The 26258-nt window shown below is 39.7% G+C and overlaps 1 protein-coding gene across 30 annotated transcripts in view; it reads right to left on the bottom strand.

Annotated features, from left to right (window-relative positions):
• The window catches only part of TENM3 (teneurin transmembrane protein 3), a 1288912-nt gene that overhangs the window by 198670 nt on the left and 1063984 nt on the right, over positions 1-26258 (bottom strand). For 2 of the 30 annotated variants that reach the window (XM_079991309.1, XM_079991312.1), the window contains exon 1: positions 24540-24814. The exons of 26 other annotated variants lie outside the window; for them this stretch is intronic. The gene's annotated coding sequence lies outside the window, so the exon portion shown is untranslated. Of the gene's footprint in view, positions 1-24419; positions 24815-26258 lie in introns of those variants that run through there. 2 more of the 30 variants (XM_079991308.1, XM_079991313.1) reach the window with 2 other exon arrangements.

Genomic DNA, 26258 nt, shown 5'->3' with positions numbered 1-26258 from the left:
CCCTGTAGGTTTATTGTTTTCTTGAGGCAAGGCTTCCTTGATCCTAAATGGACTGTACTATTCCAGTGCTGACCAAACTTGACTCACCACTAGCTTTTTAGCAGTACCCCTTGCCAGTTTATTGCCTGATGAGATGGGGCAATTATGTAATATAGTAGAAAGTCTTCAAGCATTAACAAGTTTTAGATTGGATGAACGACCAAATGTTACAACCCTTTCTTTCCAAAACTTTCTCACATAATTTGTATATGCAGGTGAAAGGAATCTTTCATTTTACTTCAGATTATTTGGCACTCCCGCTTAAATATTGAATAATAAATGCTAATTTCAATAAGATATACCTGTGACATTGCAAGTTCTGCTACTCAGACATGCTTCAGTTAGCAACAACTATCTTTTGATGACCACATTCCGTATGCTTTTTCATATCTGTACTACTGATACCGATTTTGCAGAGGAAGAAGCTTCGTTATTAGAGCACGGCAGAACCATGCTGATTATGATGCTAATAAGTGGTTCTCTTAATTAACCACAAACCACATGGAATCTATTTAAAGATGTTCACAGGTAATATGAAAGCTCTTTCAAGTGGAAAAATATCATTAATTGGAAAAATTAATAGATCGTTGCTTTCATTTAAGAAAAGCAAACTTAATTTTACAACAAGTTATTAAATATTTTAGAGTATGTTATTTAATCATTTGATAAGTGATTTTTTTCAACAGCTTTTATTGCCTGAAAGCAACTTCCACAATGACAATGTAAATTCAAGAGTGTAAGCTTAGTTCTCATACCTACAGTAGCAGAGAGGTTTTTCTTTTTTCTTTAAACTAGTTTGAGGTCTTAATGGTGTTTGAGAAAAGGTTCCAATAGTGAGTTGAATTGAGACAGGAAGTTTACAAGATAGAAAGGAGTAGAAAAAGCAGAATATTGAGGATAAGCTTTACCATGAAGCTCAACCAAAAGTTTCATTAAATATTCAGTAGCTCATTTGAATTTTCTGTGTCAGCTTCTCCTCCCAACCTATCCTGGGAATGCAATCAATTTCAACAGTGAAAAAAAACCAACAGGACTTAATTTAATTATATTAGCACCAACTATGACAGACTGAAACTCCAAGGAGGTCTGGAAAATAAAAAATATATATGTTGATGGGGATTATGCCAACAGCCAGAAAACATGGAGATAAAAATGTGATAGAGGAGGAGGGAAGGGCAATAGCTCACAAGCTGAAACATGCTTTGCATTCCTAAGGTTCCAGATTGAATGACTATTCTCTCAGGTACAGTGCTTGGGAGAAAAATATCTGGCACGTTGGAGAGTTGCTGTAATGTGCAGCAAAGAGTACTGTGCAAGAGGGGCCAACTGTCTGATTCTGTACAAGGCAACTTCACAAATTTGTATGACGTGGCTGAGGCAAGAAAAGAGATCAACATTGCACATCTAGTATGAGGTGATGAGAATAAAAAGAGAGGAAGAATAACAGTGTCACCAGCTGAAGGAAAATCTACTGTTTAACAAATTTTAAGATCTGCAGAGAGCTTTTCAAATAGAACAAGAAGGGGGCTGATACATACACACAAACAAATAAAACATTTATGTACAAAAGTGTGTGATACACACACACACACACACACACACACACACACACGAGTATATATGTATACTCATTACTAAAATCAACAAGTTTTAAACTTGATCATAAATTTGAAGATGTTTGATCAAATATATGTATAATTACAAAGGACCTAACAGAGTACTGTAATTGAAGATAATGTAAAACTTCAATTTGACTGTGGAAGTAATGGATTTACTCCTCAATAATCAATAAGTAGCTTCCATTTACCCCCATAACTATCTTGCTTCCACCCCCTCAATTTTTGCTATTGATTAAAGCAATACTTCAACATTTATCAGTTTGTTATTTTGTTGTTTGTATAGTTTATGCTCTCCATTTACTGGCATATAATAATCTTGCTGATGACAACATGTATGAAATTGGTTCCTTATGTTTATCTATTACTGAACTATCTATATAGTTTAATAAGAAAAATACAAGATATAACACAGTCTGATATGCTACAATTCTTAATATAAAATTTACTTTTTTTAGCTCCATCCCCACAATGGGCATTCTGAAAAATTATAATTCTATGTCCACCCAGAAGTAAACCCCACTGTCTTCTGTGGGCCTTACTCTGAAGTGTGTGGGTACAGAATTGCAGGCTTAGTTACTTTTAGGGAGAGATGTGCAGTCTGATTCTCTTCATGTTTACACAGAAGTATGACCCACTAAATTTAGAGTAAAGGACCGCATACTCTATTCTGCTCTGATCTATTCCTTCACCCCAATCCTACGCAAATTTTGCCAGTTGGTGTGTTTTACCCTTTTTTCATGGATTCTACTTTGAAACTAGATTGCTGTAGATATACTTGCATGCTGTTGGTATTTTGAAGTTTTCTTTAAAAAAAATATGTAAAAGGCAAGCTGTGAAGTTCAAAACTGTAAATTGTTCTTTGAGAACAGGACTGTCATGTTGGACAATTTTTGTATTTATAGGGAAGTAACAGAAGGGAAAGGCTAAAGAGGAGATGGATGTGGTTGGAAGGTTAATGAGGAAGGATGTGGTTAGAGGAGTAAGGGACAGCATCATATGGGTGCCTTCTGAAATTTTTGTAACCCATGGCCCGCAAAAACCTGGAGTTGGTCCTGAAATTCTCTGGCAAACTTAAGTCATGTATTTCACTTTGATGAAGAAAAGAAAGCACAAGTGCTATATTAGACTTAAGAACAGCTTGGTGTTGCCATACAATAATATGAAAAAAACACTTAACAAAGTATGCCCCTGCCAGCAAACTGTGGTGTGTTACGGAAGATGGGGTTCCTGAAAGCTTACATTTCAAAGATATGTAGGAGAATTCTTTAAAGAAAACATTTTAATGTGCAATTCTGTTTTAACAGTAAAATCTGCACTTATTTTAGATCTTGTACAGATGGCATTATTTTACTAAATTGATGAATATGCATAACATTCAAAGGATAAAATGTAAAGTGGATTGAAAAGATTTTCATTTAATTTAACTGATTTCTTATTGCTCAAGGAAGTTACAGGTTCTAAACGAAACCTGTCTGTTAAGTCTAACGGTATGATCCTTCATAGGTATACTGCTTGCTGCTATAAATACAGATAAACATGGTATCCAGGTCCATCCTTAAGAACCAGCCCCCTCTCCAGATCACCTTCTGTGGGAGGATGGTGACTGGGACTTGTTCCTCATCTCACTAACTCCTTCAGTGGTGTATCTTTTGCCTTGCTGTTCCCTCTTAATCCCGACTATAGTTTCCTATCTACATAAGGCACACCCCACAAGGTTCAGCAGACACCAAAAAAGCTTTCATGCTGAATTTGGGTGAAAAATTGCAGCTACAAACAAGAGTTTAAAGTTTTTCATGGAGTAAGAACCAGGTAATGGCTGCAACGTGAGATTGATAAGTAAGCTAATGTATATGATTTCTCAGAATTATTATCTTACTTGATTGCAGTAACATATTTTTATTATTTGTTGTAACAGTACAAAAAGTGACCATTTACTCTTCTGTAAATTTTTAAGGCTCTTTTAAGGCCGTGTGTTACAAAATAATCCTGTAGATTTAGTAATGCTTTGACAATAAAAGGTTTAGTTGGATAAAATATTCCAAGATAACCTTCTAAGTAAATTGATGAAAAGCTTAAAATAGTCTTCTCATCGTACAAAAGTATTGTGCTAAACTAATATGAGGCAAATGTGTATAAAATGCTAGCAATCATTTTCAAAAGGTAGAATATAGTAGAATAGACTTTATAGTAGAATAGTCCCCCCCCCCCCCGTTACACTCTCTTTTCCAAAAGGTTTGGCAGAAAAAGTGGGGATGACTGTTCTTAAATGCTCACCACAGTAATTGTTATATACAATTAATTTACTGCCACAGGCTGTTAAAAAAAACCCTTCAAAATGTTTTAAGAATAACTGAATCGCTAAGGAATAAGCACTTGCAATGTATTAAGTGAAACATTAAACACAAGTGTAGCTATATAAAGCAGCCCTACTTCAATACTTCAATACTCCAGTAGACAGTAATTTAAGTTTGTATCTGCCACCGATAAAGATTTCAGAACACCTCTGCGATGACTGGGGGAGGGAAAGACTGGCTTTAGATGAAATGCTGTTTTTAAAAGAAATTACTGCTGTAGATGTGGAAGTTCTTATTTCCACTATGGCCTAGACTTATGGCACAGAATTTAGTTATAAAAGCAAGCCTGCATTTCATGGGCATATTATCGTTCTGAAGCAAGAAAATGTAAATGTGCTAAGTCTTTAATTTTATGGCGTTTTAAATACTGTTGTTCCAGCAGCTCTGACAGTACTATGGTGGAGCTGTCATTTCCATTATGAACTCTGTTTTTCAAACACTCTTATTTTACCAGAATACATATCTGGTGGTGGAAATTCAGTAAACTAATGTTCCTATTAATTCGGATATTATCCCCCCAATGTTTTGAAAAGTACAGGTTTTTGTTTCAAAGGCTTGAGTTGTATAATTAGAGACCCTGGCTAGAACTTAGCGACGTGTATAAACTTCAGGCTTGTCTGCTCCTCCCACGCTGCATCTCCTTTAGTGCAGCATAAGAATTCAGACATAAATACTTTTTAAAAATTAATTGCAGTTTAGCTTTACAGCCCAACCCTAAACTTGTTACCTGTTATCCCATGCCTGAAGATCTGTGTGATATGAATGCCCTCTGAGCAGGGCCTATCTCATGGTGTGACAATGTGGAGCAGGATCTTATCTGTTGTAGCACCCTGCATGTGTAATTCGCTCTTTGGAAAGATCCAGTTGTCCCAAACACTGCTTTTAGCAATCAGATTAAGGTAAATTTATTTTGCCTGGCTCATGGATTTAGCTCCCGGGAGAGATTTCCGCTGGATTGACTGAATTTATTGATGTTTTGTTGTTCTGTTTTAGGATTTGTTTGATGTTGTAAGTTTTATGGTTACTGTGCAGATTTGTGAATTTAATATATTGTTAGGCACTGCCTTGGGAACTTTTAAGCTGAAGTGCGGAATAGAAATATAATAGCAGTAATGATGAACACAGGAAGCTGCCTTATACCAAGTTAAACCCCTGGTCCATCCAGGCCAGTATTATTGATGTTGACAGCAGCTGCTCTGAAAGGTGTTAGCATCTTTCCCAGCCCTGCCTAAATATGTTGGGAACTGAACCTTTTGCACTGAAGGCATGAGCTCTATCACTGATCTACAGCTATTCTCCAAACTAAGGGTTCCCCCCCTCTAAAGAAAGAACCTTCATAAATGAAGTTGACTTGTCTCAGTAGACCATAGCTAAGACAATCAAAGTTTGTCCTTGTTCATATATAGCACTAACTGCCTGGCTTAAAATTCAAGTGAAAGCTCCTGATCTTCTTGTGGCCACACGAGTAGAGAAGAGAAGAAAGAAGAGTGGAGATCACCAATGTCTTATACAAAGACTCTCCTCCCTGAAAGAGAGGGGAGTGGTTGCGGGCGGGAGCCCGAACACCGCTCCTAGCAGGGGGCGTTGCCCCCTGCCCCCAGCTCACCTGGCTGGCGCTCACGCCCCCCCCGGTGGCCGTCCAATCAGGTGCCATGGGGGGGGCGTGTCCAGCAGCCTTTATGCTGCAGCGCCAGCCTCTCCCTGATCTCATTTCTCTTCTTCGTCCTGTGCGAGTCAGGAGGATCCTCTCTTCCATGTTCCTGCAGCGAGAAGCGGCCACGTGGAGCTAACTTTGAAGAAGACTTCTGAGAAAGGGAAGTCTTGCCCTCAAATCCTCCTTCATTACTTTTGCGTTACTCTTTACCTTTGCTTTACCCCATTACTTTTACCTTTCTCCTTGTCTTTAATTCCTCCTTCCTCCCCACCATTATTTCCCCCTTGAACCACAACACTAAACCATAATGTTTATAGAAATGCCAGATGATCCAAACAAAGAACAAAAATTCTATGGGCAGCTTACAGATCACTGGGATTTTCTCTACTTCTTTTTACACATTTTATAAAGCTTGGCTGTATTTAAAAAAGGAACAAGGGAAAAAAAGGGAAAAATTATACACATAATAGTGCAATCATTTCCCAGCTTACTCAGAACAGTGCTCAATGGGGCTTACTTACCAAGCAGTGTGTTCAGCTAATTTGGTGCCCTCTAGATGTTGCTGGACTACAGTTCCCACCATCCCTGACTATTGCCCATGCTGGCTGGGTCTGGTGTGAGTTGTAGCCAAACAAGATTTGGAAGGCACCACACTGTCTACCCTCAATTTAGGATTATAGCTGCAGAGGACAGTCTGAGAGATCACTTCTTGGGAACAGAGGTCATCTCATGTGATTATGCATACTGACACTAGTACCCCCTTCACCTCTGATCTTGAGATAGGAGCAAATTCTCAAGGTTTTAGGGATTAATACTAGCTTTGGGGATGAGACTCTGCATCATTTCCTCTCTGGGAAGCAGGACAGCTTTCTTTCTTCAAATTCTCTCTGGACCCAAAGGCACAGCATGGGCCAAAGAGATCTGGGCACAGCAGGGCAAGTACTATCTCTTGTGAACAGTCATAAATATGCATCAGCCCCCATCTCCAGAATCTGTGAGTTTGTTAAGAATAAGGTTTAGGAGAGGAAGTGGAATGCAAAATAGTGAATTGAAAAATAAAGACACATTTCAAGCCCAACCATTCTATGCAGCTACTTAAACATAAGCTTATAATCTCCTCGTGAATAACATAGCAACTGGAATGGTCAGGTCAAAACACAATTGTCCCAGAGTATATTACTTCTAGAGGGGGAAAAAAGGCTCCCTCAAAACAACTAAGAATGGCACATTTATCTTGTAATACACTAAGTCATCAATAAGCCCTCAGTTTTTAAATGAGTTCATTTACTTTCACTGGCTAAAACAGTAAAAGATTTTGTAAGACAATAAATGTTAATCTTCTCTCACCCACAAAATTATAATCCTATGGGTATTTTGCTTCCCCCAGTAGTAATGACAATATGTAGTTTGATTTTACCTATGAGATTGCTTTACCCTACATGTGCCCGCCCCCTTGACCGCTTTGATCAGTGGAACTTACACAACTACAGTTGCCACACAATCCCTGTTCCACATTTGTAATAACTTGATCATTTAGTGTGGCAGCACACTGACACTTTGGAACTCCCTGCCTCTTGAGATCAAGCAGTAGCCTTCACCTGCTAAAAACATTCCTGTTTTAATATGTTTTAGAATTTTGAGTTTTAAAGTAGGGTTGTAGATTTTTCTTGGCTAGTTTTATTGTTTTATCTTTTGTAGTTTTTTTTTACAATTAAGTGGTGTATAAATTTTATGACTTTATTTTGGTCATTGGACCATTTTTTTGGTCATTCCTTTTGTATGAAAAGGAATTGCAGGCCTCTTTACATCTACCACACATCTTTGCTGGTCATTATGGCAGTTGCTTCAGCACCACTTCTTTTTAAAACAATCTTCTTCCTGTTGACTACCCAAAGCTAGACAATCAAGAGACTTCCATGCAGTTTTCTGGTTCTGGGTCTATAATTTAGGTATTTGTGGGCAGATGCTAGTAGGATGGCATGGGATGCTAAGGCTCACCAAACAACCTAGGGATAAATATCTGAATGTGCATCCCCTTGAAAGCAATGCAGTATAGATAGGCAGTATTTACATTCAGATGAACATTTTGATGAACACTTCATAATACAGTAAGTGACAGTTTCTACATTTTGACCTCCTGAATTGAAATGGGGTGCCTGTCTTGCCACGCTGTGCTGGAATTTAATGTCCTGCCAATGCAGTGTGTCATTGGAAATAGGCCAAAGCATGTCCTGCTCCACCACAAACAAGACTGCACCCCTCTAAAAGTTACCAAAGCGTGTGGCATGAAAATTTCCACAAAACCTAGGTTCTCACCTAATGAGAAATGGGAAGAAGATAAAATCCTCAAATGCTAAATTCCAATTCCTAGTGATCAAGGCCACTGGTCCCATCACCTCCTGGCAAATAGAAGGGGAAGAAATGGAGGCAGTGAGCGATTTTACTTTCTTGGGTTCCGTGATCACTGCAGAAGGTGACAGCAGTCACGAAATTAAAAGATGCCTGCTTCTTGGGAGAAAAGCAATGACAAACCTAGAAAGCATCTTAAAAAGCACAGACATCACCTTGCCAACAAAGGTCCGTATAGTTAAAGCTATGGTTTTCCCAGTAGTGATGTATGGAAGTGAGAGCTGGACCATAAAGAAGGCTGGCCGCCGAAGAATTGATGCTTTTGAATTATGGTGCTGGAGGAGACTCTTGAGAGTCCCATGGACTGCAAGAAGATCAAACCTCTCCATTCTTAAGGAAATCAGCCCTGAGTGCTCACTGGAAGGACAAATCATGAAGCTGAGGCTCCAATACTTTGGCCACCTCATGAGAAGAGAAGACTCTCTGGAAAAGACCCTGATGTTGGGAAAGATTGAGGGCACAAGGAGAAGGGGACGACAGAGGATGAGATGGTTGGACAGTGTTCTTGAAGCTACCAGCATGAGTCTGACCAAACTGTGGGAGGCAGTGGAAGACAGGAGTGCCTGGAATACTCTGGTCCATGAGGTCACAAAGAGTCGGACATGACTAAACAACAGCAAAAGTGATCATTAGATTTTCACACCTGGCAAGTTCAATTCCTACCCTGTGCTATAGAACAAACACAAACAGGTCTCATTTTCTGAACACAATGTATTTCCATTAAATTGTTATGATAGGTGAGCGTTTGCATAATGAGCTCACAATTTCCATTATATCCTATGGGGACATTTATATGCCCTAACCCCCCACCCCAATTGCTTCCAAAAATGGCTGCAGCCAACCAGCAAAAGAGAGACAAAGGAAAAACTGCCCTGCTCCCTTATATTCAATCTCTCTTCCCCTTCCTTCTCTCCATGGTCTACCAGAAAATGGCTGTCGCCAACCAGCAAAACAAAAAAAGTCAGGGAAAACTCTGGCTGTTCAGATAGCGGAATCAGCCATGCATATAGTGAACTTTGGGCATAATTATTTGTATTTGGATAAGTGAATTTTCCCATAATGAGAGGGCAGATAGTGGGAGCTGTGTGGAGTAGGAATTGCCTATCTAATAAATTGCCTTTTTTTATGCTGAACATGAAATAATTTGAAAAATACAAATTTTACTTTTTTAAAATTCCCTTTATCACATTCTGGACAAAAAGCATCCCCATTAAAAATAAATTATTTTATTGGTACCTTCATCTGGGGGTGATTTTAAGCAATTCAGGTTCCCCTGGATTGCGTCACCCTATTTGTTCCTGACTGTCAGAAGCTAAGTAGCTGAACTGGCTTAGTTTCCAGTTGGATGGCGTTTTGTAAAGCATTTCATGCACTGGAGGAATCTGGAGTAGAGACTAAGACCAATATTAATCTTTGTTGATTGGGAAGAATGCCAGGAGTAGATATTTGAAGACAAGGATTAATATGGGAATGTAGAAGAAATCCTTCCTTACTCTTAGCCTTTTATTTTAAACAAGAACAATGGAATCTACAAGACACTGGTGCTCTTACATTTCAGCAGTGCTCCTTCTGCATGTCACACTCTTATTACTAATACCTGTGGTGTCCATGTGTCAGATGAAATGCTTCTCTTTCTAACGTCTCCATTGTAATGTGGAAACTCCTCTCTCTACCTAACACATTTGCTAAGGCCACTTTAAAAATAAGTTTCACATAATTTCCAACAGAAATATGGACAGCAATGAAGCAAGATTCAAGTTAACTAAGAAGCATAAATAGTTGTAAAGAAAGCAAGTTCTTATGCCCATATCTAGTAGCAGCTAGTCCCAACTTAAGAGAGTAGTATAAATTTAATGCTCAAGGGCTGGCATCACTGTATGGTTGCTGAAGCTTCTGCACCCACCTCAATTTTCTTCCCTCTACAGTCTCCTGGGGGTTGAAGCTATGACAGCTGCCTGGGCAAAGAAGAGGAAGCAGTAGTAGCAAATTCTCCTAGCTGCACTGATCAACTACCTGCTTATAAACCAAGCAAGAACAGCTAGGAGGAATAATTACTGCCTCTCCACAGGCTACTGATCAGTTGCCCATCCAGTAGCACAAAAGACAGCAGCTTCCATCAGGGATAACTTTGGGCGGGGGGGAGAGAAACTTATGGTGGTGGCACTTTGCTGCGGGTCCTTTCAAACCTGGAACCAGCCCTGATAATGCTGGTTTTCTGCTAACCATCATGCCATCAGAAGCTGGTAGCAAGACAATACTTAGATCCTCCCCTCCTATAACAAATTCCACCCCATGGAATTCTTAACCCTGCTGTTAAGATATATCAGGAAAGGCCTTGACCAGAGTTGAAGCTATCCAAGGTATTTGCTTAACCAGGATTAACAACCTTTAACATGAATAAACAGGTTTCTCATCTTAACCAGACTGAAGTAACTTCAGCTGCAGTCAAGAGAGGCACTTGTATAAACATTAACCACTATGTGAAGTGTATGTTTGTCTAAAAGGGTATGAGAGAGATGCACCAGGGAAGGCAGAGATTATAAGGAACCTGCAAAAGTACAGGCTTTTCCTAATCTGTTAGGACAGTGGTTTGCAACCAGCGTGCCATGGCACCCTGGGGTGCCTTGAATGATGGCCAGGGGTGCCACTGTCCCTCTTTCCTTCCCTCCCTCCTCTGATGCTGTCTCACATCTCTGCCTCCCAAAGGCTTGCACAGCTGTTTGTTGAAGCAGCCCTGGCTACAAGCACTGCAAGCGAATGGTGCCTCTGGGGCAGGGGGATGCTGGTTGTTGAGTTGCGGCGGCCTTGGAGCAAGCAAGCAAGCAAGCAGGTGAGGGAGCCCCACCAGCCAGTCCTTGCTATTGGGAATGGACAGACAGGTTCCAGGCACCTTTATTTGGGGAGGGGGGGTCAGCTCAGAGACCACAGGCGGCAGCAGTGGTTGCACAGAGGACTCTCAAGGAGAGGGGAGAGGAGGCTGAGGGAACACTCCACAAGGGAGGGTGTTTGAAAAAGGGTGAGAGGCTGCCAGCTCTGCAGGTTAAGGGGTAACATAACTGGGTTCCTGAGCCCTGCAGGGGATGCCACAGAAAGAAGGTAGTTGGTCAAGAGAGCTGTGAACTCAAAAAAGGCTGAAAACCTCTGTCTTACAATATGCATTCTTAATCTGCACCAGCAACTGCCCCACCCTAAAATATTTGGATAAGGGCATTCATAAATCAGCAATACTCAAATTCCACATGCATATCAGCTTAGGCGCTTTTGTCTATGTGGGAATCATTATTCTATTTCAAACACTACTGGTACCATCAGTATAATCAGATGTAGGTATACACACTTACAGAATATCACTACTTTCAGATGGGATTCAAATACATACTGGCAAATTCAGGGTGCTCAATTAAAGCTGATTTGGATCTCTTGCACAACAAAAACACTTTCTCCAAAGATTGGACTGTTTGCAGTAAGGGATGAGAAAGTGATGAGAAAATGCAGTAGAAAGTATGGGGTTGCTTTGAGGCATGGAACATGGCAGAATCCCCAAGGACATGCTCGACAAGGAGCTGGCTTCAGGTGCTAGGCCTGTTGGAAGACCAACTCTGCATTACAAAGATGTCTGCAAACTTGAAGAAGAAGAACAAGGGTTTGGATTTGATATCCCGCTTTATCACTACCCGAAGGAGTCTCAAAGCAGCTAACATTCTCCTTTCCCTTCCTCCCTTCTATTATTCATGATATGGAATCATGAACCAACTGCAATTTTATCAATCAAAATACATGCCTTTGAGTTCAGTTCTAAACATATTGTTTGTATTGACTTCAATTTCTCTCAAATAAGTTGCTCACCTTGACAACTATAAAGCCTAATAAAGAAGTCCCATTAAGTTTTATGCAACTTTCTTCCAAGTAAATATACACAGGTGGAATAAATATTAATCAGAAGTAACTTCCATTGATTTCAGTGAGGTTTTCTCTCGTTAGTGAGTACAGGATTACAGACTGAACACCGTGGAACTTACTTCTAAGGGATGGTACTGCATGACATATATCAGTACTGTACACTGGCACAACTGGCTGTAAAAGATTGCCATTATTTAATCCTCAAGTATTGCCTATTATTACCACAATGATTGCTGTAGTGCATGGAAATATGTTTCTCGTTTCTACAAATCTGACAATTCTATCCAGAAATACTGATCATATCTGAAATAAGCATGGTCCCAGAAATTCCACCCATAATCTAGATCCACATACATATAAAAAGGTAAAGGTAAAGGTACCCCTGACCGTTAGGTCCAGTCGCGAATGACTCTGGGGTTGCGGCACTCATCTCACTCTTTAGGCCAAGGGAGCCGGGGTTTGTCTGCAGATAGCTTCTGGGTCATGAGGCCAGCATGACTAAGCCGCTTATGGCGAACCAGAGCAGCGCACGGAAATGCCGTTTGCCTTTCCGCTGGAGCGGTACCTATTTATCTACTTGCACTTTGACGTGCTTTTGAACTGCTAGGTGGGCGGGAGCAGGGACCGAGCAATGTGAGCTCACCCCGTCGCGAGATTCGAACCACCAACCTTCTGATCGGCAAGCCCTAGGCTCAGTGGTTTAGCCACAGCGCCACCCGATATACAAATATAATAATAAATAAATTATGAATTCCTCTATGACATATGGAGAATGATTTTAAAAGAAAAATTGTTTATTAATGATTGTCATGTTGGGCAAAATCAACACTGCCACAGATACAATCATGCTCCTGAAGTATGCACCAGCCAGCAAATGACTTTCAACATTTGCTTACAGCGTAATCCTAACCATCTCCACTCAGAAGTAAATACTACTGAACCCAATGGGGCTTGCTCCCAGGTGAGTGGGATTAGGATTTCTGCCTGAATAAACTGTTTAGTGCTTGTACAATGATTCTAGTTCAACATACTGCAAATCATTTTGACTTTTAGTGTGCACCACTGTTGGTTATAGAAACTGGGGTGAATTCTGTCACATCCTCTGTGAGTTTAAGTCAATATTACTCAAGTGTGTAAAATTCCACCCAGTTTAAACATACAGATACCCAAGGACAACTTTGCAGAACTACAATATCCTATTCAATGGTGTTCCTTGTGATAGATGGCTGTTTTAGTGGTCACATCCATCCACAGAACTGAGAGATTATTTTCACTAGTTCTTCCTCTCCGTGCAGCTCCCTGCACACTCCCAAAACTGCTAAAGGGTTAGGATCCTTTGGAACAGCATAGAGGCAGGGGCTTCAGAGGACAAGTGAGATCAGCAATAACAGTCCTCATTTCACTGACATAAGCCTTTTCTGGATCAAATAGCCATCCACCAGTGCGAGAGACAACACTGGATACAACCCAAAGAATGCTACACGGCTCATCATTCAATCATTCCTTATTGCAGCCATGTATTACATGGTGCCATTTTCAATGCCTTTGGAAATAGATGGTCCCTTCTGAGATTCTTTCATTGCCAATTACATTTTAACAACATGCATTTTCCCCTCCAGTTTGTTCATAATATTCCAAGTTGTGCCACTAAAGTTACAATAGAGTTAGGGATTTATCCTTTCATAATATGAGAAGTGTTGCCCAACTCAGCTTTTAACGTTTTCTTCTAAACCACTGCCCTAATGAATTTCACCTTCATTTTAATGCTTTTCCTCACACAACTTCCATTGGTCTTTACAGAAAAGGGTCTCCACCCTTCTTTTTTCACACCCGAGGTATGCAGCTGTTGTTCATTTGCAGTACCTAATTCAGGCAACACTCCCTTAGTAAGAGACACTTGATGCATGGAAATTACATACACTGCCTTGTATGTAATACACTGCCTTGTATGTAATTTGCCTTGTGTTCTGTTGATGAAAGGTGGGATAATACTGTATAGGCAACCCTCGATTTGTGTGGGGCTTGCATTCCAGGTCATAACATGTGACAGTGGAGCATGTATAAGCCCACTTCACCCTGTTACACTTAATGCTTCTGCCCCCGGCCTGCCTGTTCCACCTCCTTTTCCAGCCACTTCTGGGTTGCTGTGATGTGCACATGCACAGCCACACATCAATTGGACATGCATAAATTGACCATTGTTTGTAATACATACATGTGTGCACACCCAAACTATGATAAGTTGGGATTCAAGTAAATCCTGGAGTACTGATTGCCTATGACAAAATTTGGATCAATATTGTAAGGGGAACTGCATAATTTTTATCTCATTTTGTATCTTACAAAACAGCTGTTTACTCCAGCACATAACTAAACAATAGAAGTTACCAGCATGCAAACAATTAAAGAAAGTAACTGTAAATTAGTGCACAAGAATCACAATGCCTTATAGTGTGTACAAGTCCTTTGAAGGCCAAAGCTTTGTTTGTCCTACAGATAGCTTCTCCAACTGAAAAGCGTATGCCTAGAATTCACGCTCTGTTATACTCAGTCTGATCAATTAGTAATAAAGAATAATGGTTTTTATCCGTGGAGTGAGATCACCTGGGCTCACTGTTCACTCATTACTTTATAGGTTGAAATGCCAGTCCTTTATGAGTCTCTGGAGCATGCATGCCCCTTCATTACAGGGAGAAAGTAATAAGTGAATGGGGTAGCACAGCATTTATATGAGCGTGATATTTTTCTGAAAGCCCAGTAAAACAAAGCCATTCTTTACAAGGACAGGTTGGTGGGCAGGGAGGTATTGCATTCAAACAAATGCTGCATAGCCTATTCACTCTTTAATTTCTACTTGTAGTGAATGGAAGGGGCATGCATGAGCAAAAGACTCATACCAAATTGAGATTTCTCTGGGGAAATTAATGAGCAAACAGGCCCGCAAGGTTGGTTCAAGTCATAAATACTCCAGATCTGAGCTATCCCATTAGACTGTATCCTGGAAGGAACTCTATTTGTTGTCAAGAGCAAAACAAAATCTCAATTAACTCAATTACATCCCGGTACTGTATATAGAGCCTTTCTAGAGGTGTCTCTGAAAAGTGTTCCAAAAGATTGAGTGACCTGTAGGGCAATCTGAAGAAAGCATGACTCTAGGCTCTGCATAAGAGGCTAATCCCGCTCCATCCAAGTCTGAGGGCCAAACATGTTAATTGCATGTTAACAGGAGCTCAGGACTGTGGCAGAAAAAAGTCATACTTCCCCTCTCACCCCCAGCATTCCAAGACTGTTCAGGCTTCCCTTACCTGCTATTTACATAACAAAAAAAAAAAAAAGGGTCTGTTAATGGCACTCATTAATTCCACATCTAGCTTAGTCCCAAAGAAATCAGGGGAGTAAAGGATTGAGTGTCTCTTTCTCTTTTACACACACACACACACACACACACAGAGAGAGAGAGAGAGAGAGAGAGAGAGAGAGGGAGAGGGAGAATGAATCAAGGCATAGAAGCAGTGAAGATCCACATCACTTTCATCTTCTCTAAAGCTCAGCAAAAATTGAAGCAAAACCCTTCCCCTGAGTCTTCTGAGGTCTCTCTCTCCTCTCACATTTTGCCTTGCATTTTGAGGAAGGAATGAAGTAAGCAGCTAAAGTATTAATGGTTCTCTAGCATGACTGCCAGTTCCTTATTGCACCTGGGGAAACCCTCCATGCGTAGGGAAAAGAGTAGAAGTACATAGGAACCAATAATAATACTCAAAGTAGCCAGGCTCCTTTTAGCTTCATTGCTCTCTCTCACTATGTATTCATTGCTCTCTCCACTATGTATTAAAACAAAAACCCAACCCTAAATGAAACTAGACAATAATGATGTGTATGTTTTCTGATAAGGTTCACATTTGCTGGCAGGGTTTCTGTGTTTTAAATGTCTCATGACAAGCAGAAGTTCAAGAGCTGCAGATACAGTGATAAAAGAGGCTAAGTCTATTGAATTTTAACCTACTGTCTAGCTATGAAAGACACATGGATTTAACTTTCAGGAGTGCTTTTGCTGTAGTGCTTTGAAAGGATATTCCCTATCAAAATAAATAAATAGAAAACAAGATGCGTGTTGAAGTTGTGCTTTTGATTAGTCAAAAATCATTGGTCAATCCACCAGTCAAATATTGTGAAATATTTGAAATGACGATCGAGTATTCTGAAAGCACTAACTCTTTATAGCAAAGAAAGGGTTTGTCTTTGACTGACTCCATTATTTAATGTCTCACTGCAGCAGTATTTCATGTGCTTTACTTCGAGCAGTACCTTCAGTTCTTTTGACAGCATTTTTGACAGCTTTCCAACCCCCCCTACACTCGAGACCAATCCCTCACAGGAACTGACTGCTATGATGTTCTATGCCTGCTACAGGGGTAAGGGGCTAGCGGCCCATCTTTGTGCCCTTGCCCACCACAAGTCTCTCCTGGGAAATTCCTGAGAAGTGGAGGCCTTTAGGAAAGGCCTACAATGCAGGGAGCTGCAGCAAATGTGGGGGGGACGGATGGACTGTAGCTCACCAAGTGTACTTTCTTTTTTAATTTATCTATGATACATAATGAGAAAAGCAGCACCTATTTTTGCTGAGTTCTCTGCATGTGCTAGAGAGCTTAGGGATGGGGTAAGTAGCAGAGTTGGCCTACTATGCATAATTGTTTGAGATCCTGTATAAAAAAATAACAATTCAGGATTGCTTTACTCAATATAAATCTATTACAATAAAACAAAGCAATAAAAGGTATAGCTATATTTAAAACAAAATCAGCTTAAAAATAAGAAGCTAATCTGCATCTCCCCCCCTCCCAATATTTCTTCCTCTGCAGGACCCTATCAATTCACCTGTGATTTGGCAGTCTAGCACCCTGATGAAGATGCAAACTGCTAAAACTCAGCCCTCAGATTGATCGATCAATGGGGGATAACATCCCCCCCCTTCTCAGCTGATCTGCATAGATCAGCTTTGGGACTGTGCACCTGTGTGTGCATGCATGTGTGAGTGTAGGGTGGCCAGAACCACTTTTGACTGCCACATTGTCCTTGGAGGTGAACATACCTCTCAGGTTAGTCACCCCTCACCATAAACAGGGCATGAGACCAAATTTAGAAGTATTAAAGGACACAAGAAAACAAAAAAAAGATTATGTACCCAGGGAAACTTGAAGACAGCATTTCACAGATGGGTGGGAACATTGAAAACAGCCTCTCTTGTGTTTCCTTGTACCTCATTTGGAAGAAGACATTTGAAAACCTAGTAACTGCTGGCTATTAAGCCAAACCAAAATTTATTGACTGCTGTTGAGCACGCATATAGTATCACGGGGTACTAAGGCTTGCCTTACTTTCAAAGCTATGTGGCATGGTATGTGGAGGCAGAGAGAAAGGGCGCTTGGGTTCCTGGAAGTGATTCCATAATGCTTTGGATCCTGGCCATATCTTTGGCAGGATGCTCTGTACTTAAAAAAAGGCTCATTATAGGGTTTTGGTTTTTTTAGAACTTTAAAATGATTGAAAGATAGAGACAAACAGAGACAGACAAAGAGGCAGAGAATGTGTATAAGAGAGATCTAAGTGAGAAAATGCTTAGCTTGTGGGAGTTTGTCTACACTGCACAGAATTAAAAACCACTTAAGTTACATCTTGACATAGTTTCATAATTAACCACTAAGAACATTGGAACCTATGAAATAATCTTTAATTTCTACAGTATAGACAATATTATTGGATAGAGGGGGGAAACATTTTGCTTAATTATAATCAAATGGCAGATATAAAAACCTTTGCCCCGTGATATGTTGAAAAGCCTCTGACTGCAACTCTCTGATTAACCACCACTATTGTTGTCGTTTTAAAAAAACCCAATTGTCTTACCTAATTTATTTCTTTAATTACATTTATATCTCATCTTTCCTCCAAGGAGCTTCAGGTGGTATACACAGTTCCCCTCCTCCCCATTTTATCCTCATAACAACCCTGTGAGGTAGGTTTGTGTGATTTTAATTGTGGTAACTGCTGGTCAACAGACATTTTGGACATTTTAAATTTTAAAAAGTTGGTTGTGACTGATCTCAATTATAACTAAAGTCCGAAGACCTGAACTTTAAAAGGCAATTAATATCAATAATGAATTTCAGTGGGAGGGAGTTATGCATGTGCTTAACATGAGAAATGATAGGATTTAAAAGTTCTTAACTTGATCAAATCATACTCCATGTCAGTTACTTCTAAGTAAATGTGCTTTCGTATTGCAATGATAGTCTTCAAATAACTTTTCATAATATCCAAAGTTTCAGTTCAGAGGTTGAAGTCCTCACGGGAATTCACTCAATCAGTCAGCAATTTTCTAAATGCATTTACTGACTGAATTGACCCAAGAATACATAAAGCCACCATAACTACTTGTGAATTTTGGAAGAGGTCCAGTCAAATATGTATAACTTTAAGTTTTATTCAGATCAAGAAAAGTTACATATAGTATGCTTAACTAGAGGCACAGCCTTTATTTTTATCTAATTTTTACTGTAATATCTAGAACAGTCTCAGTTCCCGTTGACTTGAACCAAGTCCAAGTAAGCTGTTTCATACACCAGCTACATCACCAGCTAAAACTGAAGCTGGTAACTTACTCTTCATATTAGATTTTTAAAAAAAATCTAGGGAAGAAGAGAAGAAGAGTTCGGATTTGATATCCCGCTTTATCACTACCTGAAGGAGTCTCAAAGCAGCTTCTCCTTTCCTTTCTTCCCCCACAACAAACACTCTGTGAGGTGAGTGGGGCTGAGTGACTTCAGAGAAGTGTGACTAGCCCAAGGTCACCCAGCAGCTGCATGTGGAGGAGCGGGGACGCGAACCCAGTTCACCAGATTACGAGTCCACCGCTTTTAACCACTACTCCACACTGGCTCTCTGGGAAGTAGAATAGCAGCTAGTCCTTTGCACAGAAAATAACCATTATATTTAAAAGATCCTTAAGAGAAGATATAGGCTGGTCAGCTAGCCGGGTCACTTTAATATTTAATGAAGTGTATTTCCATATCTGTCAAACAATAGGCTAAATCTTTAAGTACTAAAATCTACCATCATAGTAAAATGTCCGTCTAAATTTTGAAAAACTGACTGATGAGTTATGATAAAAAGAAATCAGCTTTCAAAACAGAAAGAGAAGATGATGATAAAACTAAAAGATGAAATCTGTTGCAGTGGTAAACCAAGCGGGGGGGGGGGGCTGTCATAAAAAAAGGCCAAATGTTTTTTTCCAACTCTATCAAGGTCACTTTACTGATGATATGCTCAATAATATGATAATGCATTTAACCACTTTCCTTGCATCTGACTTCGACCTTATCGCAAATCCAAATGGCCTTGTCTAACTACCCTGGCCTTTCAGCATTTCCCTGAACAAAGATAATTAAGGAGATGTACTGCCCCCTACTATCACAGGAACTGAAAGACAAATAAACGTTTAAGAGCACGGTCAGGTGTCTTTTGCAGTAATGTATAACATTTAAGCAGAGGGCAACATTAATGAAATAATGGTTAAATAATTATAAAAGGTTAACTATCTTAACTGTGTTACATAAGGCAATTTTGTTTTAGTTAAAAAGAAAGAGTGTTAAAAGTCTTCCAGACTACATTTTACAGCTCCCCGGGCAACATTCCCCTCCTATTAAAATCAGTTTATGACTGAAAGAGGTGTTCTGCAAAAAATTAGCACAAACAATTTGGACATGGCTACTTTCAATAAAAAGTTCATTTTAAAACTGAATTTTGCAGGACAGCTACCTTTATTTATTTTGTCTAAAATAAAAATGTACCCATTTGCAAAAGGCTTTATAACACTTGCTTCTCACTTTCTTAGTAAATCTTTTTCTTTCAACACACAAAAAACAAACCCTGTTAGTCAGGGTTCTTAAAAAATTATAGTACAAACCAGTGTGCCACATGACTAATTTCATACACCCAGCAGGGGTTGCAAGCTTAATAATTTTCAATCAAATTTTAACTAGCTTGAATTATTAAATGAATGTCCGCAAAGTCTGATAGAAAAAGAACCCAAGAACTACTAAATAAAACAGGTGAAATCAATGCAATGAAAAAGGAGACATTAAAATCAGCAATATAAAAAAAATTAAAGTTCACTTCCTTTTTCACTTTTTGCAGCAGCATAGCCAACATGGTCACTGAGCTAACATTTAAGTTAGAATGTGTTAATAAACCTGTGGGTTTCTTCTAATATCTAGCCAACCTGCCTTCCTTTCACAAATGATTGCCTCCTACCCAAATATTTTTGAACTTCAGAAAATGTCTAAAAAGCATTGTGCATAGCGGGGGGGGGGGGACTGCTCTTTAAAGAAAAAAGTAGTACCAAAAACTGTGTGTGGAGGTGTGTGATAAAAGATCTAGATCTGTCTGTAATTACTTACACCTTTTTCTCCAGGATTAAGGGTACAAACCTATACATACTTACCTGAGAGTAAGCCTAACCAAACCTAGTGGAACTTACTTCTGCATAGACGTGTATAGGATTGCACTGGAAAATGGTGTGTTTTTTACGGTTACCCCGTACATTTAAAATAAAATAATTAAAATTGGTAGAAAGCCATGTCATTTATCGTTATAAAACTTAGAAAGTGAAACTGCTGTCCATTCACAAAGTACTGTGGAGATCTGTAGTACCACTTTTTAAAACAAGTATATATTATTGACACACCAATCTTGTCCTACTGAAATCACACGAATCAACTACTATCACCCTTATTCTAAATATATTTCACTCAGTAATAAACACCACTAAAGTAAGTGAGGCTTAATCTGTGTTGTGCAAAAATAAGAATCCCTAAATACTTTTCTATGTTTATGATCCAAATTTGAAGCTCCACCTATTTCACATGACTTTATAATGGTGTTCCAGTTTTGTTTTCCCACCTCGCTTTTTCGGGATATTGTCTAAAGGCTTGGGTGTGGGTAGTTGTTGCATAATGACTCTGGAGAATAAAAATTACAATCCAGTCTGATACCCTTCATTGGCAACACTTTTGCAGGTGGTGGCATATGCAAGCTTTCAAGTTACACAGTTCAAAATGGAGAGCAGCTTCTGCAAGTACCTTAAATAAAAGTAACACAGGAGTTAATACTGCTCACTGTGAACTTATGCCTGTTCTGCCATATTGCACTTGCAACTCTAAACAGAATGCATATGGCCATTTTGATGCACAGACCTTTCTACAAAAAAAGAGAAAATGTGCACTGTTAATTCATGCACTTAGTAAGTAATGAAAATCTGAAAGGTTAATTAAATTTGCTTTAAATACTGTGAATATTTATAATCCAACTATTGAATAGGTTCGATTCAGTTTCCTATCTTCAGAAAAAGGAGGCTCATTAGGACGCAGGCCTAAAAAAAGGTTGGGAAACAAACATAATCAAAATTTCCCATCAACAGGCCTTTAAACTAAAGCTGCAGTGCAATTCATTTGCAATTTGTACATATTTCTCTGTATAGAAATATTTAAATGGAGCCCTTAATAAAAGAATAATGGGCTTGTATGTTGCTGCAAAAACAAGATGCAAATCTCCAGTTACTCCTTCTAGTCCTGTTCTTGAGCTGCTCTTATTCATTTCAATGGGGCTCAAACAGGTCTCAAAAAGACTTTACAGTGGGTTGTGCTCATAAAAAACTGTTCTACAGTGAAAAGGAAAACAAAGTTCCAAAGTTCCCATTCAGAGGAAACGAATTCAGGCTATCGTATTCTGTATATACACGGCATCCGCATTTATTTCTAGAAAGGTTGGTTAAATTTGCTAGTCACCATTGTTTAGTTCAAAGAATGGGCTGAAAAGGAAAAGGAAAAGTTATAAACAAAATGTGAAGTTCTGTATTCTGATCCTTTAATTGCTGATCATAGCTGAAAAGGGGTCTTTTTTCAGCTAATTGTATAAGTCTTGTTAAATCTTTTGAAATGCACTTCAGCAAATGCAAAAATACAGCTCTGAATAGGTTCTTTAATTTGGGTCATTTTACATTACTTGCAGTAGTGATGGGTGCTTAGCAACCCTTCTCTTGTGAATCTTCTAAAGAACTGAATACCTGGCATAAAGCATGTAATCTGTCATACACCATTAATTATCAGGATCACTGTATTTAGACAGCTACTATCACTTCAGAAGAGAAATTCTTTCCACTTTAAACTGAAATTACTTTAAATTTCTGTGTCCAAATCTGAACTGGGAAAGAAAACAAAACAAAAACTTTTAGTGTTAATAATAATGAACAGCTAATTAAGTAAAAGATCTACATAGGCTTCCCTCCTCAAAATTGTAGAGATTTGTAATGTGAATTGCTAATTTATGAAATTATCTGAAAAAGGAAACTGCACTATGTAACAATTAGCCCAATCATCTTCCTGAAACGAGCCAAGTAATTATTTTAAAAAGTATAATAGCTTTACTTAATATATTATAAACATAAAAAATGTGGAACATATATACATCTGAGTGTTTTTCTTATAGTTTTCAATAGTTTTGCAAAGTGATTTCAAAAATCTACAAAAATTGAACAAGACAGGCCACCCCATGGTTTTTAGGAGCAATTACATTATCATTAATACAAATATGCACATTTACTGACTCACCTTAATGGCAGTCTGTAAAAAGATCAAAAGGTAACACTGACTCATTCCATCAGGCAATCAATACAAATGATATGCTGTGCATGCTGTACAAGCTATATACAGATATGTATGCAGTGCTGGATGTTCCAGTCCTTGGGAACTTTTCTCACATAATTTCAGTCAATTTATTTTGCTGTTTAAAGGGCCTACAAGGGTAAGGCAGGTCCTACTATTTATCTCCCTTGTCTTCTACTTCCTCACCAGGTCAGTAGCAGATCCGTCTTTGCCTGAAGGTCCGCAATGTCTATTTCCCACCCAACTATTCATGAATTGACTAAAAGCATTCTTGAAAGAATTTTTTTGAAGATGATAGCCAGAAAACGGAAACAAAGTTAACAAAGAGCAGCTGTCCAGGTTTGTTTGGTGAGGTAGACCACTATCCCTTCAAAGTTCCTCAAGATCCAGTCCGCATCTCAATTTTGAAATCAGCTGGAAGTATTAGCTTAAGGTTGAAGAAATGTATTAACTGCCACCACTGTATGCTTATGTAAAAATAGAATGTGCATGAAATATGGAATGTGCATGTAAAAAACAGAATTCATAAAAAACATTCTGTATTTTAACATGTTATATATAGTGAAGCTAAACCCAAGAATTGTCCAAAATAAGTGGAATTCTAATAAACATTTCCCTTAAAGTATTTCCAACAGCTCTTAACTACCACATTAGACAATAAGCAAACAGTGGTCTCTGGATGCTTCACTCAAACATTTAAAGTTGGAGAACAAAAGGTTTATTTTTGAAAATGAAAACCTTGGCTTGTAGAACTCCAGACATGGATCTGCTTTCAATTACTGAAAGTATTTCCACTTCAGTGGAAAAGGATCAAATCTTCAACTACACCATCTTTAGGCAATGAATTTGATTATATTAAGCTCTAAGAACACAGAATGACTTTGTAACACAGTCATATATTCTGTGTATATCATGTATTAGTTATATGAAAGAAAAGGAGCTAGAATTATAAATAAAAAGCACTGGAATGTGCAACTGTTTACAGCAACTCTGATATGCCTTATTTTTTCCAGATACCGTAATAAATGTCAAAGAGTAATCCTGAGTTTACAGGAAACATTTAACAATTATTTCTAAATCAATCCAGCCTGCTTTCATGCTGTTTTAAGCTACACTACATTTGCAGTTATAAAGTTAGCTCTGTCGTTATGGACTTTGTTTTTCAAGAAAAGCCAGTCTGCTAACCAATGCCATACATGAGGTCTGCTATTCTCACAAGCGGGTGATTCCATAATTAGAAATATTTTATACCCTGCCCTTTCAGAATGCCACGGTAGATTTGCACTAATCAAGTCCAAAAGCCTGGAGGAGTCCTGCGTAAAATCTGAGCTACATCAAAAGGCAAGGATGGCGAAACGTGGTACTCCTAAAGCTCGAAAAGGAATTACTGTGAATTTCAATCTAGGCAGACGGAACCCCATCCTCGCCCAGGAATGAAATTTAAAGTGCTGTTACGACAATAGGCTCGCTCGCAAGAGAACAGCTACTTGCAACTGCATCTGGCAGGCAGAGCGATCTGCAAAGTTCAGCCTGTGCCTTCGCCAGCTCAAGCCCTTGAGGGGTTAAAAAAAGCCACCTCGTTTCAAACGCCAGCATAGCCTCTCCGCACCGATTCCAAGAGAAGCGGAGCCTCCTCCCTCCCACTGCAACGCCGGAGCAAGCGATGTACAGAAAAGGAGCAGCAGCAGCAGCAGCAGCGGAGCGAGGAAAACCCCGCTACATTTACCTAGAGCAGCGCTGGCGGTTCTGCCTGAAATCTTTCTAAGTGGCTCCACTCGAGGTGAGAAATCGCACTTTATCCCGCCTCGGCTTGTAAGGTCAACAGGGTCGCTTCGCAGTCACCCACCTTCCCGTGGCGGCGATTCCGCTGTCTGGGCGCGACGAGCCGAGCGCAGCGCTTCCAAGTTGAACCAGTCTAGAATGTATCATGTTACCGAGCCTGGCTTTCTCTTCAGGCACCGAGCAGCAATCAGACATGATAGGCTGAGGCTCCTCTGTTTACACCCAGGCGGGGGGAGGAGGGCGGGCGAGGCGTCCCTTAACCCTTGCCAGGCCGCGGCTCGCCACAGCCTCCCCGCTTCCTCGGGCGATTCTTAAATCACTTCTGATGGCCACAAATGTCTCGCGCTCTGTCGCTGTTCCCGGCACGTACCACGCCAGAGTGCCTCCCCCCCCCTTGAACGTATTGCACACACACACACACACACACAAGCCAGCCTAGGCTGCCAAGCTGACGAGCAGCATCAAAACAGCAGCTTTTCCAAAGACAGCACATTAAGCCTTAAAGATTTGGAAAGGAGTTATTATATATTATTTATGGCAGTTCAGAGAGAGAGAGAGGGAGAGAGAGAGAGAGAGAGAGAGAGAGAGAGAGAGAGAGAGAGAGAGAGCGCAAGCATAAAATCAGGCTGATCATGACGGGCGCTTAAAAAAAATAAAATTTAAAAAAATCCCCGAGTGTGCGTTATACATCTAGATGGAAAGATTTACTTCCTTCCGAGCGCTTCAATTCCTGGACTGTCGGGAAAGAATCTTTCTCCTGACAAGACTGAAATTGTAGCAGCCCGTGCTGCTCTCCACATTTGCGTGCCTCGCAGAAGTCCCTGAAACGGGGGATAGGAAGGAACATGCCACACGACTGTCAGTTCTTAAAACGATGCCTCTCGGGTGCAGCTTTCCAGTCGAGATGGAGACAGCCATAACGAGATGTGATTTAATACAAACATGTTGCGAGCATCTATGGTCCTGCAGCATTTTCACACATCCAGCAGCGATCAAGGACTTCCAGGTTTTGCATTGTAAAGGAATGCAGAATGCGTGAGAGAAAGGATGGGATCCACTTGTCTTTTCCATGTGTGCTTAATTCTCATCAGCATTAATGGCACACACATCTATCCAGAAGATGACGGAATATTTGGGCCAGAATGCAGGAAGGTAATGATCCAGAGACCTCACACTAGCCATTTTTCTTGGTCAAGCAGCTTGCACAAGTCTCTCCTTTGAAGAAATTCAAGCTACCTCCACTGAATTTGTTCCGCGTAAAGGAAGACAAGGTTTTTTGTTTGTTTGTTTTTATGCATCGTGCACAGTTTGTTGAAGAGTTACTGCCCTCGCACATGGAACTTCACTTTTGTCCCCTTTCCACAGTTGTTTCTAAATTCTATACTCTGCACCATAAACACCCATCTGCTTTGCCCACAAGCAAAAGTACAAAACTGCATTACAATACTGCAGTACAGTATCTAAAAAGTCCAGTAAAAATAGAAGCGTACAACGGCTTTAAAGGGCTAGAAACCACAACACACTATTTCCAGATGTATTTTTTAAAATCTGTTTAGATATGTCCTTGTTTTGTTTGAAAAGGTCTTATCAAATGTACTGTATCATCACAGCTATTTCCTGCACTACCTGGATGAAACCCAGCTTTATGAATATTCATCAAATCTACATCACTACAGGATCATAGGAAGTATAAGAACCTGACTAGCATTCTCCAGTGTTTGAGAAATAGATATTTACTAGTCCTATACAGAGATGCCAGGAACCTGGGGGCCTCTCCATGCTC

This window comes from Podarcis cretensis, assembly GCF_951804945.1.
Source record: "Podarcis cretensis genome assembly, chromosome: 9".
Classification (NCBI taxonomy): domain Eukaryota; kingdom Metazoa; phylum Chordata; class Lepidosauria; order Squamata; family Lacertidae; genus Podarcis; species Podarcis cretensis.
Note: the sequence above shows the minus strand (reverse complement) of the source record. Positions and strands in the feature narration are given on the sequence as shown.